This window comes from Acipenser ruthenus, chromosome 1 (assembly GCF_902713425.1).
Source record: "Acipenser ruthenus chromosome 1, fAciRut3.2 maternal haplotype, whole genome shotgun sequence".
Classification (NCBI taxonomy): domain Eukaryota; kingdom Metazoa; phylum Chordata; class Actinopteri; order Acipenseriformes; family Acipenseridae; genus Acipenser; species Acipenser ruthenus.
In genome coordinates this window covers 64214223-64242034 of record NC_081189.1, presented here as the reverse complement: position 1 = coordinate 64242034, position 27812 = coordinate 64214223, and the positions used below count along the sequence as shown (strand labels likewise).

General features: G+C 38.1%; 1 protein-coding gene across 16 annotated transcripts in view; it reads left to right on the top strand.

The window, feature by feature from the left end:
• LOC117421382 (teneurin-3-like) overlaps positions 1-27812 on the top strand; it is a 932247-nt gene that overhangs the window by 700496 nt on the left and 203939 nt on the right. The gene's annotated exons all lie outside the window — the stretch shown is intronic.

Sequence of the window (27812 nt, the reverse complement as noted above, 5' to 3'; positions counted from 1 at the left end):
CTCTTTCTCCGGTGATCACTCGGGGTTAAGTTAGAGATTTGATTACAAGTACTTTTAGGATTTTAGACGCAGCGGACTCCCACACCAAGGCAAACACTGGAATAGTTATCTCGTATTAGAGTGTCTGAAAACGGTATCTCTGTTCCAGCTGGTTGCAGGCTGGATCTCCAGATTGTCACAGTTCAAAGACTGGTTTATCAGAACCTTGGATTTCGTGTCAGGAGCCCTGTTTGAGTGTCGCGCTCATACTTTCATAATGTTCTCTTTACCCCTGTGATTGGATAGTTTGGTTATTTTGGACGGTGCCTGAGTCCACATGGAGTGTTACTCATTGGTTGTTCTTGTTCTGATGCAACCCCTTATTCTCCATTTGTCCGCTATTCCGCCCCCTGTCGGCTGGATTTATGAGATGGACTGGTTCCTGTCTTAGCTGTCAAAGCACCCAGAACTGTCTGGCTTGCAGCGCCAAAATTGTTATTCTATGATCGTGAAGATAAGCCATTTGTTCAGCAATTAGTTTATGACTCTTTTTAAAAGCATTCTTTGTCAGAGAATGGTTTAAGATTCCCCCTCTGTATATTTCAATTCTGTTACTTTCACACACAGAATGATATTATGACCCACTCTGACGATACAGTACTGTAAGTGGGTTTTCATTTGACGTACATGCATACGTCATGGTGTTGAAGTGGTTAATTGTTTGGTGAATTCCTCTAATCATGCATTTTCTTATTACAAAATCCATGTCAATGATCTCGATCACATTAGGTATACCATTCATGTCCGTGGCGATATCTTTTGAAAGCAAGCCCCATATTGCACTTTTTAACTATTAGACGAAACATTTACATAATACTTAACAACTGCTATTAGGACCATGCTGCAACTATACCAAACTATACCAAATCACATTTTTATTTACAACGAAGAGAAAACATGTTTCTGCTGACTTTATAAGCATTTGGGCGACACAGTACAGGTTACCTTCATTGTAAATAAAAAACGTGATTTGGTATAATTTAATGATAACGCTATTATATAATAAATGAATCATGATTATAGCAACAGTTTTTAAGTATTCTGTAAATGTTTTGTCTAATAGTTAAATAGTACAATGTGTGGCTGTCAGGTCTTGTTTTCAAGAAATATCGGCACGGACATTTTATACAAACAAATGGAATACCGTGTGTGTGTGTTTAATAGAGAGAGAGAATACATGCATGTCTCCAGTCATATTTGGTTTTCACAATCACGTCGCATTAAGTTCTAGCCAAAATTGTAGATATTTATTACTGTCATAGCCTTTCTGTTCGCCTATTGATTCACCCCATCCCTTCCTGCGGCAGTGTGTTCCGGGCTTAAGGTTACAAATTGTTAAAACAATTGAACAAATCTCATTCATAACCACATGTATATAAAAGTCTAAAATATTTTCATAACTACAAATCTAGATAGTCTCTGTATCGTCTGCGTCACAGCCGCGGTCTGTTAAATTTCTGTTTCAAGGTGAGTTATAGTCTTTCGTTAATTATGCCAAATGCCAAAATCAATGCTACATAACTATTTGTTGATTAACACTGGAGTTATCATTTACGAACTTTTGAAAATCCTGCCGTTAATGCCACAGCTAACATAATAACTCAGTCACTTTTTAAAAAAAGAAGAAGAAAAAAGACAAACAATGACAAAGTAACACATTAAACCCCGTGACTTGTATTCAAGAAACATTCCGCTTCTCCTGGTGAGGGTCGCGGTATGTTATTACCAGTGACAGCTAAAGTGCTGGCACTAAGGTGATGTTACCAGCATACTGTTAATAACCGTAGAAGCAAATTCAGTCTAGTTTTTCAATCAGGTGAGTTGACTTCACAAAGAAAGTAAGGGGGCGGGGGGGCGGGGGAGCAGCAGGCAGCGCTGTTAGATTTGAGGGCTACTCATAAGGACAGTAAAGTATTATGAAGCACTGCTGTATCACACGAACTAAAAGAAAAGGTTGTGCTTAAAATGAAGTCCACGCAGCTGTCACTTTTATGTGCTCTAGGTGTGATGCCAGACTTCTTCCTAACATCTTTAAAAGCTTTCACCTTGAAGGACAGGGGCTTGCATTTGGTATCTAATACAAAATGTTATAAGGAGCAGTATTGTCCCTGAGATTGACAAAGGTGTATAACTATAAGACAGCATATGCCACAGAGACAGGGCAAAGGGGTACTGTATGCTGAATAATAATGCACAAGGCTGTGTGGTCCAGTGGTTAAAGAAAAGGGCTTGTAAACAGGAGGTCTCCGTTTCAAATCCCACCTCAGCCACTGACTCATTGTGTGACCCTGAGCAAGTCACTTCACCTCCTTGTGCTCCGTCTTTTGGGTGAGACGTTGTTGTAAGTGACTCTGCAGCTGATGCATAGTTTACACACCCTAGTCTCTGTAAGTCGCCATGGATAAAGGCGTCTGCTAAATGAACAAATAATAATAATAAAAAGGCAGACTTACAGTCATTTTAATAATGGACACAATGGTCTTGAGAAAGCATCTAATGGTGTCTGTTAAAAGTATACAATATTATTATAACTAAACAATATTCTTGAACTGTAGAATGGGTGAATGAATGAACAGTACGTCAACTTCTACAGTTCTCTGTTTTCCTTTTGCATGATGTATAAACAAAGCTTGTTTTGCAAACAGCATCATATTATAATTGAGAAAGTAATGGGGCAAATATACAGTATGTAAACCAAGATTTCTCTTAGAAATAGCATAATACACAACCATCCAACAAGTATTTGGAAAGTATTGGGGCGCAGGGCATTTCCCAAAGCCAAATCCTCCAGAATGACCCTTTGGATGGTCATGCCTTTTGCAGTATTTAAATATTCTTTAATAACTCTTTGTGTTTTTACACTAAGTATGAGCTCCCTGAGATGTGACTATTACGCAGGAATGAGTTACCAAAAAAGGCATACTTCAGTTATCTGGACTTGGAAGCAGGTACAGTATGATGCAGTGAAGAGGCACAAATGCAATTTTCTTCCAAAACTGTGAAGTACTGTACAGCTGTCTAAGTTACCAAGTATGAAGGCTTTTTTGATGAGCAGGAACAGTGTCTAACTCAAATCCCTCAGTGTGGATAGTTCAGGGTCCTGACAGCTGGATCATTATTTGACCCCTCTCTTCATGCAATCTCTTTGCGGATCAAAGACAGTGCTGCTGCGCTGTGCACTTTCCAAATGTGCAGAGACTAAACTGAAGATGGCCTTATCAACAGGGTTGATTTTTAGGTTACAAGGACAGCATGTGGCAGTTTGGCACCACTATATCATTCCACAGGTACAAAAAAATATTGCATATAAATGATCTCTTTTAGAGGTAATGCTTGATGTAATTGCAGGGTATCAGGTTAATTGGTGTGTGCTTTTTATGAAGTAAAACGACAGGAACAATGAATGTGGTTTATGTATGTCTATTGTTTCAGACATTGCTAAACCTGTTGGGCAGGTACTCATTATATAGTTTAAATCATGTTGGGTTTGTGTGCCTGTGACGTTAATGTACTTTACAAAGGGTTTTTTTACTGCCAAGACTTTGGGAGCCATCATTCTGTAGTGTCTTGGGAATGACTTAAAAGACTCCAGACTCCATCCTGATTCCTAGTGCAGAAGACTTTAATTTCCAGTTCTTGCAGGCAAAAATTGGCATAGGGAGCTAATGCCGAGGCTGCAGAGTGAGTTTGAGCACTTGGTGTTATGCTGCCCCCTCCAGTATCAGGAGGAGCTACCAGCCCGAACGCTCGAGATGGAGGAACGACCTGCCTGAAAGAGGAAGAATGGGAGGGGCAGCTGTTTCCGAAGGCGAGCACTGCTGTCCCCAGTGACAAAGGTGAAGGAGCCGCTGCTGTCTCCAGAGCTGGAAGGGGGGGAACCTGTGCCATCTGCAGTGCAAAATGGGAGGAGCCGCTGTCGTCTCCAGACCCGGAAGGGGAGGGGCCTCTGCCATCTCCAGTACCATAACTGGAGGATCCGCTGTTGTCTGCAGAGCTGGAAGGGGAGGAGCTTTGACTGGCACCAGAGGAGGTGAGGGGACCACCTCCACCACAACCCCAAACAACTCTCCCGCCAACCCACCCACAAGAATCCGGAGGGTGAAAAACAGACAAGATGGGAGGAGGCTGGTGTTTCAAGGGGAGGCAGGTGGCGGCCATGTGTGCTGCGCACAAGGGGGGAGGTGTGTGGCAGGGCAAAAGCCCTGCTTGTGTATATAGTGTGGTAATGTAAGGTAGGCAGGGATGGGCTTAATTCTGTCCCTGCCAACAATCATGTGTGGCCATTCCCCAATTAGGTAATTCAGTGCTAATTGGGGAGTGGCCATCTCTATAAAGGAAGAGCAAAATCCTTTGTTTGGGGAGGGGAGATAGGTGTGTGTAACTGTGTTTTGTTTGCAACTGTGTAGTGAAGGCAAATGCCCAGCCTACGTATTCTTGTTTGTTTGAATCTTTATTTTGGCCCTCGAGTCACTGTTTGTTTGTTTGTTTGTTCCTGTGTTTTTGTGTTTGCCAATTAAACTTGTGCATACATGCTTAAACTGCAGAAGCATATTTCTTGACGGTAAAGTTATATATTTAAAATTATATTTGAATTTGGTTGTTTATAACAGTATGTATTAGGCATATCCAATTGTGATGAAAATTGATTAGGACATTATTACTGTAAGCGTAGTTTATTGTGTGTATCGAGGCATCTGTCTATGTATATGCATAAATGTCAAACTTAGATTTTCACTTGTACTTTTTCACATCGTTTGTCAAAATAGCAAGCATCATGATGTACAGTAAATGTACACCAGAATCTATTTTGATATATCAGGCTCCATGGTGCTCTCAGCTTTCGCCTGAACTTCTTGATGTTGTTTTTGTGGGCTTACAGCTGTCAGCTGCTAAAAATCTCTTCATCAGGAGAGCTATGAGACCTGAATGCATCCCATTGGTGATATTGTTTCCCTGAAGGACTTCTCCTCCACCTTCTGGATAGCCAGTTGCCAGACCCCAGAGTACTCATGTTAAACAAGCTTCAAGAATGATGGTTACACTAGCCCCCACTGGGGAATGAACCTGTGACCTCCCTATCTAAAGGAATCTACACCAACCACTAGGACATTTCCTGTGTCTAGCTTGTGTACTTTGTAGCAAATTCTGTGGGAGATCATATTACAAATACAGATCAAATTATTTTCCTGTTTCTAACTGGCATTTGGCAAATTGTAAAAAAAGGTATGTTCTTCTCAGCAGCAGCATTTCTTTTAACATCTTTACTACTATGGTTAAAAGTGAAACACCACGTATGATTACTGTAAATGTAGTTTATATTTATCGTCATTTGAATCATTAAAAGTATGTCCCTATGTAAACACCAACTATAGTGTGTTTAGAATATATTTATATTGAAATATACAGTGCTTCCTCGCTATAAGGTTCTCGGTTATAATGTGCCTCGCTATAAGGTTCTCGGTTATAATGTGCCTCGGATATGACGTCTCTCCCTTTTGATACAGTATCTGAACTGAAGAAAAGCTGCGCTGGCACTTTATAACAGACATCTTATTCAGCATTTGGTTTTAAACTCTATAAATATTAGGCCTATTACGTGGTTATCTTTGCTAATGTATTAACTTTTTTGCTGCAAGAGGAGCTGCAGCTTTCTCCGGGAGACGAGACGCTTCAGCCCTGCTCCGGCAACCTCTCCCAACCCACTGTCCTTCTCGCACTTGGTGTGCTTGTCTGTCGCTTCGAACTGAACTCCCGACTGACGTTTAGCCCGGCTATTTATAGTTCAAAAACTGCTAATTAAAATGATCCACAAGTGGGAATGTTACCTTTTTTTTTAGTAAAAAAATACACAGTTGATTACATGGTGCGTTAAGCATGGTTAATGCACAGAACGTTACATTATGTGCATTATAGAGAGGGAGTTATTTTATTTTGTATTTTAGTCAGATGTGTGTTATGTGTCCCGCAGTGCCCCCCACCCCCTCCCCCGTTTATACCGCTGTTTGGTTATAACACTCATATTGCATGTCCCCCGAGACCCGCGTTATAGTGAGAGAGCACTGTATATTTAAAACTGATAAAGAAATGTAAATAGAGTACTATGACAAATTTTGTGAATGGAGAGACCATGGAATTAAAATTGATTATTGTTGTGGCACACAGTGGTTCAAAGACAAGTGAGTAGGACTCACCTTTAACCTTATTCATTTTGAGGTCAGAGTTTGTTTCCAGACAAAAATGGCAAATGTTAACAGTTTTGATCTAAACTCATCTTTCCAAACACATATACCACAATATGCAACTTCTTTAAAGAAGGTTCAGTATTCTGCATTTTGTGTGCAAGCATTTAATGTTTACAGCATATCTAATTCACATCCTTGGTACCTTAAAGACTATTATTATTATTATTATTATTATTATTATTATTATTATTATTATTATTATTATTATTATTGTGGATATTAAATGTTTTTTTTTTGTTTGTTTTTTTTTTATAAATTTAGTTGTTGCCAATTATTTTTATTATTTTCTCCCAATTTGGAATCGTCAATTATTTTATTATGCTCAGCTCACCACTACCAACCCTGCGCTGACTCGGGAGGGCGAAGACGAACACATGCTGTCCTCCGAAGCGTGTGCCGTCAGCCGACCGCTTTTTTTTCACACTGCGGACTCACCATGCAGCCACCCAAGAGCTACAGCGTCGGAGGACAACGCAGCTCTCGGGCAGCTTACAGGCAAACCTGCAAACGCCCGGCCGGACTACAAGAGTTGCTGGTGCGCGGTGAGCCGAGGACACCCTGGCCGACCTAACCCTCCCTCCCCCCGGGTGGCGCTCGGCCAATTGAGTGCCACCCCCTGGAAGCTCCCGCTCTCGGTCGGCAAAGGAATAGCCTGGACTCGAACTCGCGACGTCCAGACTATAGGGCGCATCCTGCACTCCATGTGGAGCGCTTTTACTGGATGCGCCACTCGGGAGCCCCCCTTAAATGTTTGTCTTGATGCAACAAGCTTTGTCAGCCCTTATTATAATATTGCCCCCCCCCCCCACACACTCTTAGCAATCATTCTGTCATTGTCTAAATCCCATAACTAAAGCTATAAAACTAAAATAGCTGAACAGCTTGTCTATATTAATTATTTTCTTGAGAGGTAAGTGTAACAATTGTGACTTATGTAAATATCTACAATTAAAGAAAATGTTTGACAACTGTGTTTATGTAGTACCGCACCGTTAGGTTTATTTTCTTAGCTGTTGGTTAACTAAAAAAGCAGCTGTGTGTGCAAGCACATTTCAGAAACTCAGAATCTAACCCACTACATAACACTAAATAGATTATTATAACTAAATTAAAAATACATGATCCTCAGAACAAGTCATGACTGCAAAACATGCAATCCCCTGTAGGCCTGAGTCGGCACAACTATGAAATTCCCCATCTACTGTACACAATATGATTACATTTTCCTGCATGCTGGAAATTAGTGATCTGCAAGGAGTGAACAGGAGTCTGTGGTGCTGTTGAGTCCCCAAGTTGCCAGAAACAACTAAATGATTGAAAAAAATGACAGCCACTTTGAGTTCCCTTTATTTTGAGTTTATTTATATAGCTCTCTCAAAACCACTTAAACATCTAAAATGTATCTAACGTAATAAATTAACAAAACATATTGGCTGTTGTGACACGGCTGGCTGAGTGGTGATGTCAGAACCAGGAAATGAATAACACACAGACAGATGAATTGAAATGATGAAGGTGTTTGCTTGCGCCGGTTTATTATAAATAAAAAGGTTTGAACAAAACACAGGACACTGCACTTTAGCCAAAATAAACAGACAAACAAAACAAACAGACATTAACACACAGGGACGAACACTAAACAAACAAGTACCGTGCTGGTCCTCCAGCACGACGTAGCAATTGATTATTATTATATTTTTTTCCTCCTCTCCCGTTCCTTCGCCCTGAACACACAACCCCGAGTGAGTAAAACGTGCATCTATACATACTATTGTGCCGGGATTCAATTACTAATTAATTATTCACTTGAATCCCAGCACGTGAATTAATTATGTGCAACCCCGTGCTCACATATTAAATACTTTAAATGCATGTGAAGTGAAGTGCAATCCCCGTGCCTAAATACAATTATACATTTTAAACACTCGTGCTCATTACCCACATTATATCCCGTGTACCAACTATAATACACCAACATTAACACACACAACATACAACACAAAAATACACACGGGTGGGGCACATTGCCACAGTTGTGTATTTATCAACAGCCTTATAGCAGGATGGTATGAGTGGCTGAAACTGCTTTTAATGGATCAATCAGTAGGTCAGTGGGATTCAAATCCAGGTGTCATCATGGTTGCCAACTCCTACTCTGTCAAGATGCGATAGAAGTATTAAACTGTAGAACTATCAAACTAAAGCACTGCAAATCAAGTGTACATCTTTTGATTCTAGAGTGTCACAGTGAACTAAGCTGGACAAACTAATTTTCAGTTGCAAGAAACTGCAGTACTGAAGATGGGGGTTAGAATTTTTGAAAGAATGAGAAAAAGGGTGCAGTTGCTGCATATTTTTAAAAGGTGTTTCTTTTGAGCACTGAATTGAGTTGTTGTATTGTTGTGTATAACAGAAATTCATATGCAAGGGATCTGTAAAGATATACTGTACATTATAGAGGACTGATCTGCTGTATCTAAATGTATATTTTAAAATGAATTGCTGCTGCTATAATGTTACCAGATGGATAACATTACATAACCTTGGAGTTACATAACCCCAGATTCAGTAGGCCCTGATTTAAATTGTTATTACTGGCATTGTTCTTATTACAGCACACACAGCAAAGCTACAAACTATTTGTACAAAATGCATATACTACACAGCAGTTTGTATTGCTAATTTTTTTTATGGCGAAGAATATATATATTCAGTAATAATTTGAGACATACGTGTATATTCATGAAAAAAAAAATATGACCACAGTTTAAAATATGGGAAACATAAAAATGGCAATTATTTTTGGGAACGTCCACTGTTCAAGTACATCTTCCTAAATAACTTCCAGATTTGTTAAACCTGTTTTTAATTTAATAGTAGATGTTTGTAACTATGAAATTTTACAGGAGTGCCATGAAATGTGCCCTGTTTAAGATGCAGAGAAACTAAATGGTTCTGTGATGAGGTCATCTGTCAAATGAGCAGGTTCCTCTTCATCTTGATTCTTTTGGTGCCATGTTTTGTGTTCCTACGTGAAAAATAAAGCACTCATTATTGATGATATTTTTAATTAGTTAGTTAAGAAAAATGGGCCACTTGTCCTTGCTCATATTCCATCAACAGTACTTATGTGTTCAGTTTGTTGCCTAGTCTTTCTACAGTACCTGAGGAAATCACAAGAAAGAAGTAACGCATAGGAATAACACTGAAAGCAAGCAAGTCAAAGAAAAGGAAGAGGATAGACAAAGGATAGATAGAAAATTACTTGAAATAAATACATGACAAGGTTTGGGCTGGTGAAATACCTGTGTCTGTAACAAATAGGCAATCAGTGCAATGCAGGGGTGCAAGTCCCTTAGTCATTCTAGCCTGGGGGGCACTGGTTTTGATTATGTCCTCGACAAGTTCTTCTATTGCTGTCTATCTACATTTTCAGCTTGCTGGATATCCTCTTCCACCATTCCTTGATAACATTCATTGCACGGCACAGCTCTGTCTGTCCATTCACCCGTTTCACCCACAATGCATTGTCAGACTCAGTAGGTTGATTTATCCATTGTATAAGGTAGAAGACCACCATACTGAAAACTGGAGATACTGTGCTGTTCAAAATTTAAAAATGCAGTCTACGGACATACACACACATTACATTTAATGATCTACTGTGTACAAAAATTGATAATTACAGAAATTCATATGTAAAAATGTGGATATGTGTTTAATGTGAATTTCTTTGTGTCTTGAGATGACAGTAGGGTACTATGTTTTCTGTTTGGGTCCTCAGAATCCCTTTGGTATACCCTCAACAGTTCTATCGCTGACAGACTGGGATATCTGTTAATGTATCCTGTCGATTTCTATATCACATTTAGTAACTGGAACGTACCTTTTGCACACTGAAGAGCTAATTGTTTTAAATTACTACATGCGGTTTAACTGTGAAAAAAACTAATAAAATGGAGAGCACAGGTCTCATCCATTCCTTCACGCCCATTGCCTTTGGTCAAATGAAAAGTCAACATGTAAGTTGTCAAAACATAAAATTTGTGTAGACATGATGCATATCTATTTACTCAAAACTATTTAAAAAATGATTGATTATCATTGTATGACAATTATAAAGTCTGAAATAATTAAAATTGATTTTCACCTCGTCAATATGAGAATTACACACAGGTTAATTATTTTTAAATGTTTTTCTATGTAAAATTTAAAGCTATCAGATGGTACAATTTTATTTACCACATAATATATAAATATTACTTTAACATTTATTTAATTGTATGTAAAACCAAGATATTTCTAACAGACTGTGGTTTTCAGTGAGGTTTTGGGGTAAGCAGCAAGTAAATACAAAATACAAAAAACAGGTAAACAGCAGTACCTAACAACTGTTAGGACTACTTATTTGCCAGAGTCGAATAGTCAAAAAATAGTCGACTTGTCTTTAAAAAACAATATTAATAAATCACGTGTGTGATAATGTGCGGTGCTATATTTGTGTACATACAGTTACTTTGCTGTTTGTGCATATTTTGAAACTACCTGGATTTTTTAAAAACTGTTTATTAATGTTCTAAAATGTAATTCGTAGTCATTTATATGAAACTGCACTAACGTTCATCTGAAACCGCACACCTCATAATTACTTTCTGTTTCAATTAAAACTGCAGAATACAATAAGAAATATACATTACTAGGTGGCTGGTAGTATACACTTTAAACACACAGTATTGCTGCCAGTTAAATACTAGTTTCTGAGATTGAGTGTCACTTTTCTAGTCGACGTTTCGACTATTTGGGGCTACCCCTAATACAGAATAGTCTGTTTGCACAGTGTTTACAAAGGTACCACAAAATGTTCCTGTCAGGACAACTAAAGTAACAAAAACGCTTATTCACTGCCAAACATGAACTACTTTAGATGCATAATGACTGCAGTATGGGGTACTGACTTAAGGTTAGGGTTTCAGTGTAGGGAGAGGATTATTCATTGTTTTATTAACAGTAATATGATAGCCAATCAGAGTGCAGTGTCCTGACAGGAGACTGTTCGTGTTACATTTGTAAGGACATATCTGTTTGCTGTCAGGTGGAATTTAAATTGTATTTTGTGGCAGATTTGTGTTCTATTAGTTCTCTTCAACAGTTCATAAAGTGATATAATATGGTAGGGAACTACATTCCCAGATATTTTTTCTGTCTTGCATATAGCAACAGTCTCTGCAGGAGCTCCACAAGCTTTGCTCCACACTGAAACCCCTGCTGGGATAGAGGTGGGCATGGTTTAGCCCCAGGCTGCTCTGTGACTAGTGCCTGGCAGTTCCAGTTTAGTCAACAGTAGAGTATTCTGCAACTAAAAGATCTGCATTTATCTCCCAGCGGGTAACCACTAACTCCATCACCGAGGAAAGCGACACCCTTCCACACCTACACTGTACATTGTCTAGATTACCTAAAGTTGCCATATTTCTATGCTGAATACAAATGCCAGACCCGCAGAGCTTCAGCATGAGATATGCTACACATTGGCACTTAAGAGTATAGAGTCGCTGTGCTAGCCCATGGTTTTTGTCTTGATAAATCAAACTAAAATCTGCGCTATTCAATACAAAACCCCAAATCTGCCATTTGAATAATGGCATCCCAAAAAGGAAGAATGCATCTGCAATTGAAGGGGGATTCATTTTTATTGCAAGCTTTTACATACATAGTGCAAAAATTCACATACAGAGGTGATAATCTCTAATATTCCCTCACAGAAGAGTATAAAGGTTAGGCTTTGTTTACTCAGACAAAGGGTTGTTTTATCTGTAGTCAGTTCCAGAAAAATGTGTCTGTGCCATGTGATGCCTTGGTACCGGTTTATTTATGTAAAAGCAGTGGTGTCTAATATGGAATTTACCAGTCAAGCTGTGCAGTCATAAATTCCATTCTACAATTATTTTAGTATCCATAATCAGTGTTGTATCTGCATGTCACGTTCCAGTTCTATGTTAAAATAAGTTATAGTTCTGATATTTATTTAATATACATCCTTATATACTGTTAACATACCCTTCCCACTTCGGTTCCAGTATAGTGCTTACATATATTGTTACTGAGTAGAGGAGAAGTTGCGACAGAGCATAGGCTCTGCACATGGGTGCAGGTTGTGTGGGTGTGTGAGTTTGGTGGCTGGTGGCCATTTTGGTGAAGGAGTCTGGAACCAAAATGGCCACTCTTTGCACAGCCACATGGCATGCATTGTTTGATTGATAAGTGTTTGGAAAAGTGTGGAATGTATCCAGGTAGTAATTGAATGATTGTCAATAACTCCTGGCCACACACTATAAAAAAAGGACAAAGGAGTTTGTTTGGAAGTATGTTTAACTGTGGTGATGCAATACAGATCAAGACATCAACTCAATCCGCCATTTAAAATTCGAACCACGACTTCAGAGTAATGAGGTAACTACCTTGGTATCTGAACATATTACTACTGGATTAAATCTGGTAGTCCGACAAAAAGCTGTGCTGTTTGGAAGTGGTGTGTTTTGCAGCACAGCGCGAGAGTGTGTGGAGGAGTGTGCCAAGCCTGAACAGAATAAAGAGAATTAATTTATGTGCCAGTATAGCTGTGCTTGCATGCTGTGTGTATTTAGAAGTGTTTTGTTTGGAACTTTTTCCCGTGTTTTGTTTTATTAAAAGTGCACAGAAAGCGCTGAACTGCAGTACTGTCTCTGGGTATTTGCTATTCTCGCCGCTGACCAGTATTGACCGCCTGCCACATTACCACAAATATATAGATATTGCTTTTTTAAAGATGCCTTGAAAAGTTCAATTGCCTTTTCCAGATCTTAAAATGTATCCACTTTGTAAACATCTCCAATTAAAAAGAGGTGAAGTAGGAGTCAGTTTGGTGTGAGTCAAGCGTGCAAGAACTGTTAGTAAGTACAGAGTATGTTACTTTATTAGAAACTGTGTTTTGATACAGGCAAACGGTTTAGCCGTCCTGTGGTAGTTAGGGAAAACTGTGTACGGTTAGTTAGCTCTCCAAAAGGAGCTAGGTGTTTGTTTTCTTTGTTTGTAAATATTTAAAGAAAACCGTGTTTGTTTGTCAATTTCTGGACTTGTGTGTGTCTGCAGTAAAATACAACGTTGCACCAGCCACGTTGCCACATTATATCATTTATGAGCCAATTAAAGAAATACAAATGTTGTCAAATATTTTTTTTTTCAAAATCTACATAAAATATCTATCTATCTATCTATCTATCTATCTATCTATCTATCTATCTATCTATCTATCTATCTATCTCTCTCTCTCTCTCTCTCTCTCTCTCTCTCTCTCTCTCTCTCTCTCTCTCTCTCTATATATATATAATATTGTTTTAGTCCAATGCGAAATATTGAGAAGCACACAAAATAAATTCCAATCTATCCGTCTAGTTACAATTATAAAGACAAATTATAAAAATAATGGTGAAGGGAAGACCAGGGCTATAACTGATTTTGTACAGTGTTTTTTTTTTTTTTTTTTTTTTTTTTTGTTATAAACAATGTGCTGTGTGAGGTCTAAAAATTGTTTAAAGCTATTGCTCATGCAAAATTTTAATTTTATACCAAAAATGTGTAATCTGAAGTTTGTAGCCTTGATGGGTTCTGATCTTGCTCATTTTAAAACCTGTTGTATTTATCGTACTGAAGTGTCAGCAGTCTGTAGGTGTAAGGTAGCACTAGTTCTGAGTCAGGAAAGCCTGGGTGGTGGGAGACCATTCTTAAAAATAGCAGTGACTCCTGACCTTGAAAGAAAATCTGCAATCTGCTTATTTTAATTTACCTTTGTGACTCACATATTCTGTAAGCCTGGAAGAGCAGAATCGTTTTATATTTCTACTGGGTAGCATGAATCTGTAAAATTAAAGATAATCCCAATGGAGATAGGGATGCACAGTATTGGAGGCGCCCTAACGTACGTATGTCACACTTGAGAGCTTTACATACATCCACAGGACCACTTATCCAATTTTGATAAAACTTTGGTAGGGTGTTATTTACACATTAACCTGTCTCTTACATTTTAACGTAGCGTGGATGCAGATTTTGGTGATACTGATATCTCAAATATAACAAGTTCTTCAACACAAAGGCCAGTTGTATCTAATTTTAAAAAGAAGAAAACAGCTCACTGTTTAAGATTTTTTTTTTTTTTTACAATTAAAGCCCTTGCAATATGTTCTTCAGTATTATTGCAGTAAAGTACAGTATACTGCTGCATTGTGGAAATTCACTTTTTACAGCAATACTACTGCATACATACAGTTTTATGCATACCTACTGTGCTTTTTAAAAGAAATATAACCTTCAAGGACTAGCTATGTAGAAATATTACCTCCTGTTTTAAACCTTGGCATTCATTTTTTACATTTTTTTTTAACTGATTTGAATTCCACTGTTTTCTGGCTGACCCCTATAGGCTGCCTTGAATTCAGCTGGCTTCTGTCCCGATTGACCTATTTCTTGAAAAAAACCATTGAGAAGAACCATTTATGTAAAAAAGAAAATGCAGAAATATGTATGATTTCTAGTGCAGCAATCCTTTATTTTCAAGCATCCTGGTGGTTTGAAGGCTCCCCATAATCCCTTCACGGAACACTGTGGAGCTTAATCTGGTAACTCACTCTCATGGTTACTACTGCATCTGATACTTGGATTTGTTAAGGAGTGCAAGTGAACAAAATCATTAAACATTTGTGCAAGTTACAGTAAATGTCTGGTTCTGTTAAAAACAAAAGATTTAGGCGTTATTTTTTTCTAGGTGAAAGCTACAGATTAATTTTGTGTTTCTAAAATTTTACCTGGGGCTATACACTAACTATGTGATAATAGTTAAGTGGTTCATGTTGTTTACTCATGCCTTTTAGGTTGTGAATAACTAAGGTGACCAGATTTTTAAATCTTTAAACTGGGACGGTATGGAAATATTATGAATAGGTTCCAACGTCAAAGCTACGGGGAAGATCTCTTTTTATTTTCAGTTCAACAAGTGTGTAGAATTGGAGGCTTTCCATCGACCTCCTTTCCAGTCTGACGGGGAGCGACAGCTCCATACGCTTTGCCCAGTGTGAGCCCTGGCGTACTACTTTGACAGGACAAAAAGTTGGAGGCAGCGCGAACAATTTTTTTGTCTGCTAAGTCCTGTGGCCAAGCCCTGTCTAAGCAGAGGCTGTCCAAATGGATAACAGACAGTCAGGACTGCCTATGAGCTGGCCAACTTGCCCCCTCTCAATGGGGCAAGTTCACCAGGCATATTCCACCAGGGGCATGGCAACTTCGTGGGCTTTATTCCAGGGTGCATCTGTCAAAGACTATGCAATGCAGTGGTGTGGGCTACTCCCCATACCTTCACCAGGTTCTACAGACTCAGTGTCTTGTATCCTCAAAACCCTGGTTTTGGAACTAGAGTGTGAAGGAAGGCTTCCCAGTTGACCCTTACAACACAGGCACATAGGTTAGTTCTCCCTCCATTTTTTCACCCTAGCTTCTTGTTACTGGGGTTCCATATGGTAACTTACAGGCCAGCCTCTTGGCTTTAGCTTTGTAGCTTTCCAGTCGTTCTGCAATATTGCCCTTGCGACGGCTTTGGTACACTCATCCATTCAGTAATGGTTACATTTCGTACTTGAAAGGGAATGTTAGGTTTACATTTCTATTTCAGGGAACCAGGGTTATGATAATAACCTAACGTTTTCTACTGCACAAAATAAATGAATATTTTTTACTCCAGTCACTGTTAAATGAGCACTTTCTTTTTGTTACTTTAATAGATGCCATTTTCATTTGCTGGACCTGACAGGCTGACTTTATTTAATATATATGATAATCACAACAAATTCTGTATGGAAATGATGGGTGTAGCTAACTCCAGTCCTTTGCGTTCCATTGGCTCCCACATTTTATTCATACTCCTACACATGAAATCATATAGCAGCAGCAGTGATGAAACAATACGCTTCTCCAATATGACTGGATATGACATATGTCAATAAACTCTCGTCATGTGAACACAATCCCTGCCACGCAGTGTACGAGGGTCAACAGGACGTGGGACAGTTGCACGGAAATAATGACTGTCACGACCATACAGGGACTGTTGGCATGTATGGTATTCAATTATTTCTTTGGGAGGGGGATACAGAAAACCATGTTTAGAGTTTATGGGGTATACTCATTAAAAGTACTTGCCGATTTTGTCCTAGTTAATCGCATTACATTTAAAACTAACAAAAGCCGTCCATATATGTCAGCTCTATAAATATTCCCTGAGGGCCCTCGGTAGCGGCTCAAAAACATATCCTAATGGAATCTACCGACAGCAGTACCAAGGTACATGGAAGCATGCCGAAGAGGCGAAGGAAGGGCTTTATTCGGGCACATGAAAATGTGTTGCTGATCTGAAGAAGTTTTAAAAAATGAACTTAAACTATATGGTTCAGAACCCGCGTCTAGATTTAATAAATTATAAATGTTACCCCCCCATCCCCGCAAAAACAGAACGAAGCACTGTTACATTATCATGCATATTTAAATAAAACAGATGTTTATTTAAAAATATAATTTGTTTGGTTGATTTCTTTTAACTATGTAAAGAATCATTTCTTTCTGTGCTACCTTGTCTGCACGCATCTGCTGGAACAGGTGCTTCTGCTGCTGGCACTGCTGTGTTGTGATGCGGCACACCTGGTCGAGAGTGTACTGAAATACACCTCCCGACCTATCCAGACAACAACGAGCTGGTCCAAGTTGGCATAACACAGATGCAGTATGAAAATTTATATGGTATGACTATTCATTTTTCAAAATATTATGCAGTGTTAGTCTTGGGGACAGCAAATTATATAACAGTACACAGCAGTCAAATAATAAAATATCTCTAAAAAATGTCTGTATGGTTTATTTTACAAATTCATGGGGGGAGGACCTTTTTTTAAATGTTCAGATTGTTTGACAATGGTGATCACTTTACATTTGTAAATGAGGCTGTCGTTAGTTTAGACTTGACCACACCAAGCATTCAATAACACCTTGCACATGTCAGTTGTACCTTAGGAACAGCAATGGCCATTAAATACATCATTGTGGCAAACTGTCCACCCCTTGGTATTTACTTATGTATGTTTTCATTTATTATTATTATTATTATTATTATTATTATTATTATTATTATTATTATTGTATTTGTACGCGAGTGGACGAAGCCGTCCATCCTAATCATTGTATTTTTGTTTATGTGCGGGCGGTCGAGCACCGTCCGTCTTTTATTGTTTACTATTTGAGACCGGCGAAAGAGCCAGTCTTATAATGTGTAGTCGGTGGGGATGGGGTTGACCCTTTGCGGTCTATTTATTCAGAGCGTCTCAGGCACGTCAGGTCCAATTTATTTTCACACACAGAGTTTATTTTAGACGCGCTGTTTAAAAGTATTTTTTTCACAGTAAAACAGGTTTAAAAGGCACTGCATATCAACAGGACACTCAGTACTGCATCTCCAGCCCCGCCCCACCCCTTGTTCGCTATATTTTTCACTTACCTCTTCATAGTCGTGCATACCGATAAGTCATCTCCTGATCACTCGTTTTATCACCAAATAATGCGATCCAAGTCATTATTTTATTACTATAACATCTCAAAAAACTCTGTAAATGTTTGTGATATTCTTTGAGCGCTGGATGCAGAAGCAGCTATCTTGTTTGTTTATGTCCATGTTATCTCTGTGGTGCCGGGGCTATGTGTATTGCTCAGATCTGCCCCCTTTTTTTTTCAGCTCCTATCGGTCTCACTCGGCCATTGAATGGTTTTCTTGGCTTTTTCTGGAGAAAAAATGACAGAGACCTGTGCTTTACGTCTTTTTGATGATGTCGAACAGGGTCCGACATCGGACCGGAAAGGGAAAATTGTAATGTCGGACCTGGTCCTGGTATCGAGTAATACGTTAATATGTAATACGTTACAAAGCACGGAACTAGAACGAGAACAAAGCTGGGGTTCCCGCATTGAACTGGGAATTGAAACCAAATTAATGCTTACCCATTATGATTTTTTGTGTTGGCTGCTGAATGTAAGTAGCAGTGAGTTGCTAAACCAGGAATCCACTTGGGGAACAGACCCAAGCTAGGTGATTGACAGATCTACTGCGGAGGTGGGCGTTGAGGGAGCAGAGGCTGCAATGGTGTCTGCAAGGAGACGAGAGAGTAACAGAATTATGCGATTCTGTTATCGAATGACCAGGTGGGGAGGGACACGACTGCTGCTTTAACTGCTACAGAGGAGAACATACCTTTACGAAAATAGCTTGTTGATGTACCAATCTTTAAAGAAAAGTCGGGGAGGGGCGCCTGCTTGTAGTTGTTTGCAGGCGGAGGAAAAGACAAACAGCTTCGCAATAGATTTTTAAGGGGAAGGCGATTGCTGCTGACGGGAATGTTGATGCCTTTGTCGAACAGAGCTTTAAAAAGATTGGCGGAGGGCCGATCTTTATAATGGAGACACAGCAGAGGTTGAATAATGGAGCAGCGCTTTGAACGGCGTGGCTGGAGATTAGATAGTTGCAGGCTTAACTGGCGATGCAGCTGCTGCAGCAGCGAGAAAGAAAGAAGCTGAAGGATGAAAAAAATGAAATGAAAATCAATGAAAATAATAAGTCCCAAATGCATTATTTTTTAGATTGATTCATGTATTACCAAAAGGTATAGCTTAGTTGCTATCCAGTGTCACCAGAGTTCACTGAAAAGTGTGCCGTCCATTATGTTGCACTAATTGTATTTACTGTACCGTAGAGAGATAATCAGTGCTTGCTTCCAACCTGCTGCACTGTTTTATTAAAAGGAATTAACACCGCAGACACATAACACCACCAAGAATATGATGTTATGAGTCTGATTAATACAGAGCACTCAAAATCGAACAAACTGCACAGATCATTAGCTAGACAGCTTTGTGAGGCGCCTAAGAAAGTTCAGTTAACCAGAATTAAGAAACACAATCTGATAATAGGCACCCATCTAAATGCTATGGTCCTTTGCTGAATTATTTTATTTTTTACTAGGCAATGGGCAATGCACAGTACTGGTAATTGAAATGCATATATTTTTTATGCTAATAAAATGCACCAATATAAAGTAATTGAATCTAAAGGATGGTGATTCCTATTACTAGCCGATTATCATTAATATGGTTTGATGTAAAATAGTTGCTCTGCTTTTCTCTGTTATAGTGACTAACCTTTAACACCATGGCCCCGGGATTATGTAACATTTTTTTTTTCCTGTCAACATCCGGTGTGGATTGCTGGAATCAAATACTTGAGAGTAACCCTTACAGGAAAGCTTGCGCGTTGGATACTACCCCTGGATACAGCTACATCAGGCCTGAATACAGTACTGCAGCCTCTTACAAAGAAACCATTGTTCTATCTCCCGGGTTCTGCTTGCTTAAGAAAACTGCCACGGTCACAGAGCTGCTACCTATTATTATGTTGGAAAATGTAGAATGGTATCAAATCAATACATGTTTGTAAAATACTGTACTTCTTGTCAGTCGAAATACATCCAGATGGACAGCAACAAACTACTAGCCAATTAATAGGCGCACTTAGTAATCTAATGATTGCATAGCATTCCTAACATTACTGCCGAATGAATTTTGTCAAGTGTGATTAAAGTAAGATAGCAATAACACTTTGTACAGTATCATTATTTCATTAGTCTTTGTATTTTTGGTATTCAGATTGAGTCCCAACCAGTTTCCCTACCCGCTGTTAAAAATTTCTTCTGCTACACTGTTCAAAGAGATTGGATATGGTACGCTTGTTATTAGCCACACTGTCATTTCTGAAGCAAAGCAATCCAGTTTACAATTTCAAACCATTTTTTAAGGTAGATTAAAAAATGCCTGACCACCCCCCCCCCCCCCCCCCCTTCCCCACACACACTTTATTTGGTTTAATGTAATAAGGCTTTTTTTTCCATTATTTTTTCAACCTATGGTCAAAATAAACAATAGTGATATTACTAGATTGTTTGATATATTTAAGTCAGTTGTTCTCCCGGGACAGTTTTAATACATATATTCTCATGTGAGTGTGACCTCCTAACACGCTGTTGAGAGGGTTATTGGGTCAGGCTGCTAGCGAGACAAATATGAGAAAACAGTGTACACAGGAGAGTCCCTGGAATTGTTTTTAATTTTCTTCTGTTTATCCTGCCCCTGCCATAACTCATTTAGAATGCTGAGGTCTGCGTGAGCCTCAAATGAAAATGGTTTTTGAAATGGATAAACAAGCAAGGTTCTACATGCCATTTCAAAATTAACTTTGTACAAACTGCTACAACATGAGATTTTGAAATATGATGCATCATCTATTTGAGGTTAACACCTAAAATGTAAAATGGGGTCACACTGGAAACTAAAACTCCAGGCATAGCCACTTTAGTGAAAGTCCCTTTATAGTTGTGTGATTGGGTAGGATTTTTTTCCTTTTTGGGGGGGGGGGGGGGGGGGGGAGGATATTTTTTAGCACCTACACTTTACAACACTGCAACATGTACTGATGCTTAACTAGGGTAATAAAAAAACAAATTCAAACATCAGCTTGATTGTTTCTATTAAAGGTACTTCGAAAGCATTATACAATTTTCAGTGAGGGTTTTCTGAAACCCATTGTGCAATTGTGTTTCCAAATGTAGTAAAATGAAAACCTTCTTGTCATTTCAGTTGATCTGTAATACATTTATAACCACAAAGTCGTTATCAACTTGCATGCTTCCTTGCATTCATCATATTCCCACTCGGCCAATTGTTCCCCCGCCCCCTAGGAACCCCCGGTCACGGTCGGCAATGACATAGCCTGGATTCAAACCTGCGCATCCTGCACTCCATGCAGAGCGCCTTTACTGGATGCGCCACTCGTTCAAATGGTAATAGTTGAAAATCATGTTTTGGAGTTCACCCAATGTTACATTTTTTAAACTATTATTGTGTTATTTTATATACTGTTATTTTTGTTAACGGCTTCAGCATTCCTACAGCATCAGTGAATTGAAGAAAAAAAAACTCCCAGTTTTTCACTGTGGAAATCTGGTAATCCTAAACTACATGGACAGTGCGGAAAACCGAAGCTCTGATGGAAAATTTGGTCAGACACCAAAATCCAAGCCGAACTGAACAAAACTCACAAAAATAGTAAAATATATTAAGTATTTTCTCAAAAATGACTCCACAGCAATATGTAAGAATCTGAAACATACTATATTAAAAACCGTAGCAATACATCAGTAGCTGCAATCTTTCAATGTGCCTTGCAGAATATTGTGAACATCCAGTTCACACACCATATAAACGAGCGGAGTGCACTTGCAAACTGCATTGTGAACTCAAACAAACTCAGTCCTGAAAAAAAACGGAAAGGGACCAAAAAAAAATAACTTTAGCTTGCTTGCATCCAAACAAACTCAGTCCCTTTGCTCGTAGATGAGTGTGAACAGCAAGCAAATTAATACATTGTTTCAAACTAAATGAACCAGACCGAGTCTGTTTGAAAAGGACCCAGTGTGAATGCAGCCTTAGACCCAAGATTAAAGGAACTATATACTGTAAAACTATATAAAAAGGCATTTTAGGTTAACTAGAGAAACATGTTCAAAATAGTTGGACAGGATTGTATGTCATGCAAATAGTTAACTTTGTTCATATCGAAAAACAGGTTTATGCAGTTATCTGAAAACTGTGTGACAATGAACAAATCTAATAACCAATTTTTAAATTCAGTCTGATTTAAAATATAATTTACATCTTAAGCTTACATTTTTCAACTTTTAATTTCCACAATCAAATCAGAAAAAAAAAATGTAGCAATTAAAAAAACAGCTTAGCTATATGCCGTAAGTATAGTTCAAGTAAAAAACTTTTGTTGTTGTTTTAAGACAGCCCAGCCTGTATGCCAGAAAATGACAGCCTGCAATTGTGGTTTGTGAAAATATGCAGAGCTGTGTGGATGGAGTAGTGGAGTGTAATGGAATTGCTGTTTTTTTTTGGGAGCATAGACTGGGATAAGTTATCAATGTCTGGTGGGTTCCACTTTGTCCCACACAGCTGCGGGTTGGGTGTGTCATTTCCTTAAAATCAGCATCCAGGGGACTATGGCAATAAATTAGAATAGTAGTAGAAAATGTATTGGTGGTTGGTCAAATGTGAATGACTATCTCAAGTTTCAAGTTAAATTTAAACTTGACTTGGGAACTTCTCTAGGGGCTTGTTTTTTGGTGAAGAGTGCCCACAGTGGTCTACTGAAATAGTGGTCAGGATCATGAGGAGGCCTTGTTTTATTGATCTCTGCTGTGTCTCTTTTTCTGATACAGAGGTTTATCCCCGTAAACTATATAAATCCATCATTCCTGATGAAAGAAAAAGTTTCTTCAAGCAATAGTGTCTCTTTTGACCTACACATGCTATATCTAAAAGCTTAAAACAAAGTCATCTATCATCTCATTGAATTTTAATCAAAGGAAAAGTATTTGAAGCATTAATTAAAATATGCAAGACATTAAAGGTTTTTAGTTTTTAGATTATTTATACAGCATGGCATTTTCTTAGAAGAGCTGGTAGTGAAAACCATACCCAGGAATCTATACTTTTTCTCAGCTATTAGTATTTCTCTGACTGCTCACAACATAAAAATACAGTCCGAATTGCCAAAAGAAAAACCTAAACAAGAAATAACATTTCCTTATAGCAATATACAAAGCTGAATCTTAACGTAATTTGTTAGTTGTTTTTATTATATGTCTTTGCTCTTCATCACTTCACTGTCATCCAGTGTTTATTAATGTTTATAGACAACACAGCCTTTGGAGCTGTATAGGTAGCTTATACCTTGTCACCTTTGGAGATGTCAGCTTTCCTTGAAATTGTGACATGCTTTGTTGATACCATTGTTACTTTTAGATGTCTGTTGAGGGGTAAGACGGCCTTTCAGCAACAATTTCACACTGTTCTCCCAAGTAGTCAAACAGTGATCCTCTAATGGCAAGTTATGTTTGTATGCTACAGATTATCAGGCTGAAACATGTCTTATTATTTTTTGTGGGTGGGTTTATATATTATGTGTATGTGTGTGTGTGTGTGTGTTTCTCTCTCTCTCTCTCTCTCTCTCTCTCTCTCTCTCTCTCTCTCTCTCTCTCTCTCTCTCTCTCTCTCTCTCTCTCTCTCTCTCTCTATATATATATATATATATATATATATATATATATATATATATATATATATATATATATATTTATAATCCAGGGTTGGCAATGGAACGTGAAACAAGCAATGGTCGAGCAAGGTTCCAGCTGACCATATATTGGATGGATACGGGCAGTTGGAGCCTTGTCACATATTCTAAATCACTACGCTGGCTCATAAAATTTAAAGTATTGGTAGCCATCTTGCTTACAGTTACAGATGTACAGTAACTATAAAACTGAGTGACCAATTACCAGCAAGAAAATACCAAAAGTAGTAAGTAGGCATGCCAATTTGGATGAAGAACAATTAAACAAACCTGAAGATAGCAAAACAGAAATAAATACCAAAAAAAATCAAAACAAAATCGCTGTCTTTATACTCACTCAAAGACACTTCTGCACATTATCCACCCCTCTCTGACACAGACCATGAACAAATTACTGAAATCCGAGATGTTGTTAAATTTATTTTTATTCCTCATATCTGTTCTGCACTGAATGACAGGAAAAAAAAATAACTCGGTGCCGTCCCATCTCCGCCCCCTGGTGTATTTTTTCAATGGCAATATATATATATACACTAGAGGTCGACATGAGTACCCGAAAACCTGGATACCCGTCGGGTTTTAAATTACCCGACCCTACCCGGGTCTCTTTACTACCCGGGTATTGATTTATTAATTTGAGAATTTAAAGAAAATGTAGAACATATGACAATGCAGTTGGAAGGGCAAGTAGCCTTTATTTAAAAATAAATAAGCAAATAAATAAAATAAAAATAAAATAATGTTGAGCACATTAAGTAAGTGTGCTTCCTCCTTGGAATGAAGTATTTCCATGGCACAAATTCTGTTTTCTCCTGCTTGGTAAAGAAATTCCACACAATGCTTTGCTTGGATGCCATTGTTATGTATTCACAAGACATAATTTAGTGATCAGGAATGGGACTTTATTATTACAACCAAACAGACGCACAAGTCCCATTAACTCTTTACGACTGCCGTCAAAACCCAGCTGCCTCAATTATTATTATTATTATTATTAGTAGTAGTAGTCGTAGTATTCGTAGTAGTAGTATTTTTATGTTTCCAGTACACAGCCTGCAGATCTGAAGGGACTAAATGTATGTGTACTATATTGTATTTAAATAAGTATCATGCACTTAACATTAATATATGTGATTTTTTTTTTTTTTTTTTTTAATCATTACCCGGAAAAGATCCTGGTACCCGGGTATTTTTCACAGCGGGTACCCGATTCCACATTTTTTACCCGTGCCGACCTCTAATATATATCCACACCCACACACACATGGTCGTGCTTGCTTTTTATTTAATTGATAGAAGGGTTTTAGTTAATTGTTTTTTTACATCGAGATACGACTGTGCACGCCACGTCTGAGAGGAAATGAATAAAGAAAGGAATGTAGTTGTTACAACTTGAAAGCCTTCCAAACCCATACAGATGTGGTGCTGGAACAGGGAAAACAATGCTCTTGAGGCTTTGCCGAGGACAGTGTATCAAACAATGGGAATATCATCCAGGGAGCATGGTGTCAGGGTGGAAAAGTCATCAGCTGATATGAAAGTGCCCTTGTTTTCTCCTCGGTCTGTTCTTACTATATAACAGAACAGATGAGACAAATGATGTGAATTATTTACAACACTGAAAGTGTACTTTTGTTATTGGTGATGGCAGCAGCACAGTTTTGAAGCAAGGATAAATGTGTCCTAATGCCTGACTCAGTAAAACATCAAAGAGCCCAGATCACAAAAACTATTTAAAAAAAAAAAAACACAGGCAGAGGGGAGAATATCTAACTTTAAGACGTGAAAGGGAATGTTTCCTTTTATAACCTTATTTATAGAAAGCTGGATCAAAGGGGTCTCAGTTAATATTTAGCACAGCTTTTCTGAAATGTAATTATGGAACAAAGAAAGCTCAGTAAGGAAGATTTGCTGTTTTTCCACAGGTAATCCTCCAAAGGAAATACTTGTACCAAAGCACATCATTTAAATATACAAATAATATGGGTCACTTCATAGCGATGTGATAGAGATGTATGTTTTTTACTGTAAAAATCCACAACTGAATCGTTCATCATACTTCATGTTAACCAGGAAATAATTATAAGGAATTACAGAGTACTTAAAGTAGCGATTTTGTAATGTTCCGGAATGATATGTAGAATGGTAGTATTCATTTTAAATTAGGTCTGGGGATGATAGTTGAGAAGACACATTTTAATACTGCATAATGCCACTTGGAGAGTCATGCCCCTAAATTTGGGTAAAAGTAATTCTCAGCAAAAACAAACAAACAAAAAAAAAGACCGTTCGTGTCTTGTGGTTAATGAAAAGTGGCAGGTGTTGATGAAGCGAATACATTTAAAATGACTGATTTTAATTGGCTCACTGGTATCACAGGTTGCTTTAGTATCTACAGTATGAGATCACATTGTGTCCTTAGCACTAGGGCACATTCTGTAGAGCACAGTTCATGAGCTCAAAAGCAGGCACCATCATTAGGCAGAGTCGCAGTCCATGATAACCCAATATAACCAGGTATTAAGATTCATCAGCCTGAGTAATGGTAGACCATAACTACAGATCATCCTGAGCACATCACCAAGTGTCATTTTTCCAGCTCACTTCACTTTTGATATATCTGAATCCATCACCTACTGGAGTGGAAATCTCATCACATTTTGCCACATGTTTTTCAGTCTTCATCTGCTTTTAATATGTTTTATGGGTGATTAGTTGTCTGAATTGTTACTTTTGCTAGAGAGAATACCTTTCTAAGAATGAAAATCAAAAAAGTATGTTGCTATGTTTGTTTATTGCTTGTGTAGATTGTTTTTTCTCTTTAATGCACCAAAGAATGAAAAAAAAAAAAAAACAACATCTGCAGCACCTGGCATTGTGCTTCTGATTACGATGATGTATTTACATGTAAAAAAAAAAAACTGTCGCAGTGCATCTTTCTTTTCTGGTTTCACACCAAACCTTCATTATTTTATGGTTATACTGTACGTTCAGAGTTCTGTACAAAACTTACCTGATATTAACATAGGCTGGGACCAAATCAAAACTTTGACAACCCGCTAATCGCACTTAATAAAACTATTTAATAGCATTTTCTTTTTATGAGTAGAAGAAATAAGATAGTTACAAAAAAAAGAAAACACTATTAAATACAGTTTTGTTAAGTGCAATTAGCATCCCAGCCATAGTCTTTCTTACTTGCTCTTATTTTGTTGAGAAGAGATTTGTGTTTACAAATGCAATGTTTTCTTGATAAACTGGATACATGGATCATTTAGACAGTAATCTGATTTTCCCATAAGCTTTCCTCCCAGCGATGACAATCCACATGTTCTCTCGTCCCTTTGTCCTTATCAGCTGCTGTGAATGTTTACAAGATAATAAACAAAGAAGATAAAAGGCGGCCTTGCCCTCTCCAATGATGTGTGTTAACTGTGCTTCTTTTGGGATATAATGTACCATTCAAAAGAAATTGTAGTTTCATTAGAACAAAAGTTAATCAGACATTTTGCACTCTGCAAGGAAAGTATGAGTGCTAAAGTTTCCACAGTTGCTATAAAACAACTATTTTCTTTTCTTTTCCATAAAATACATGCAAATTACACTTATCAAAGTACAGAACATGATAAATTTGGCCCAAAGAATGGAATTTCCAAAGAGCAGTTCAAAGCGTTCTCTCCCACAAAGGGATGGGTTCTTAACACCATTAGTTAGACCAGTCAGTCTAAACAGACTGTAAAAAAACAAACAAAAAAAAAAAAAAAAACTGTTCAGAGGCCAAAATTGGAGATGAGCTGAACAGAAAGTACCAAAACAATTATTAATCATTCTTTCCTTTTAGTATTAAAAAGCGCCCAAACTTTTCATAAATTCTACTGGTTTGGCAATGTCATTCATCTCTTTGATCAGTGAAACAGATTCGTTGGAGAGGAAATGTATGCAGGAAAACATTGCTTTCTCATTAGCCTGATTGAAAAATCAGATTTGTTTATCAAAGTATTTGCAGAGCAGTGAAGCATCCTAGCCTTTGCCAGAGTGTAGGACGGATTTCAGCCAGGAAACTTGTATCAAAATGTTTTGACTCATTACATGATACGGGGCGAGAGCAAAACATGTTGTACTAACACTGACTGGAAAGCAAAAAGGGCAACCAAAAAAGGCTTTTAGGTGCAGATGTAAACAAAACCAATAATTTCATAATATGATATGCAACCCTT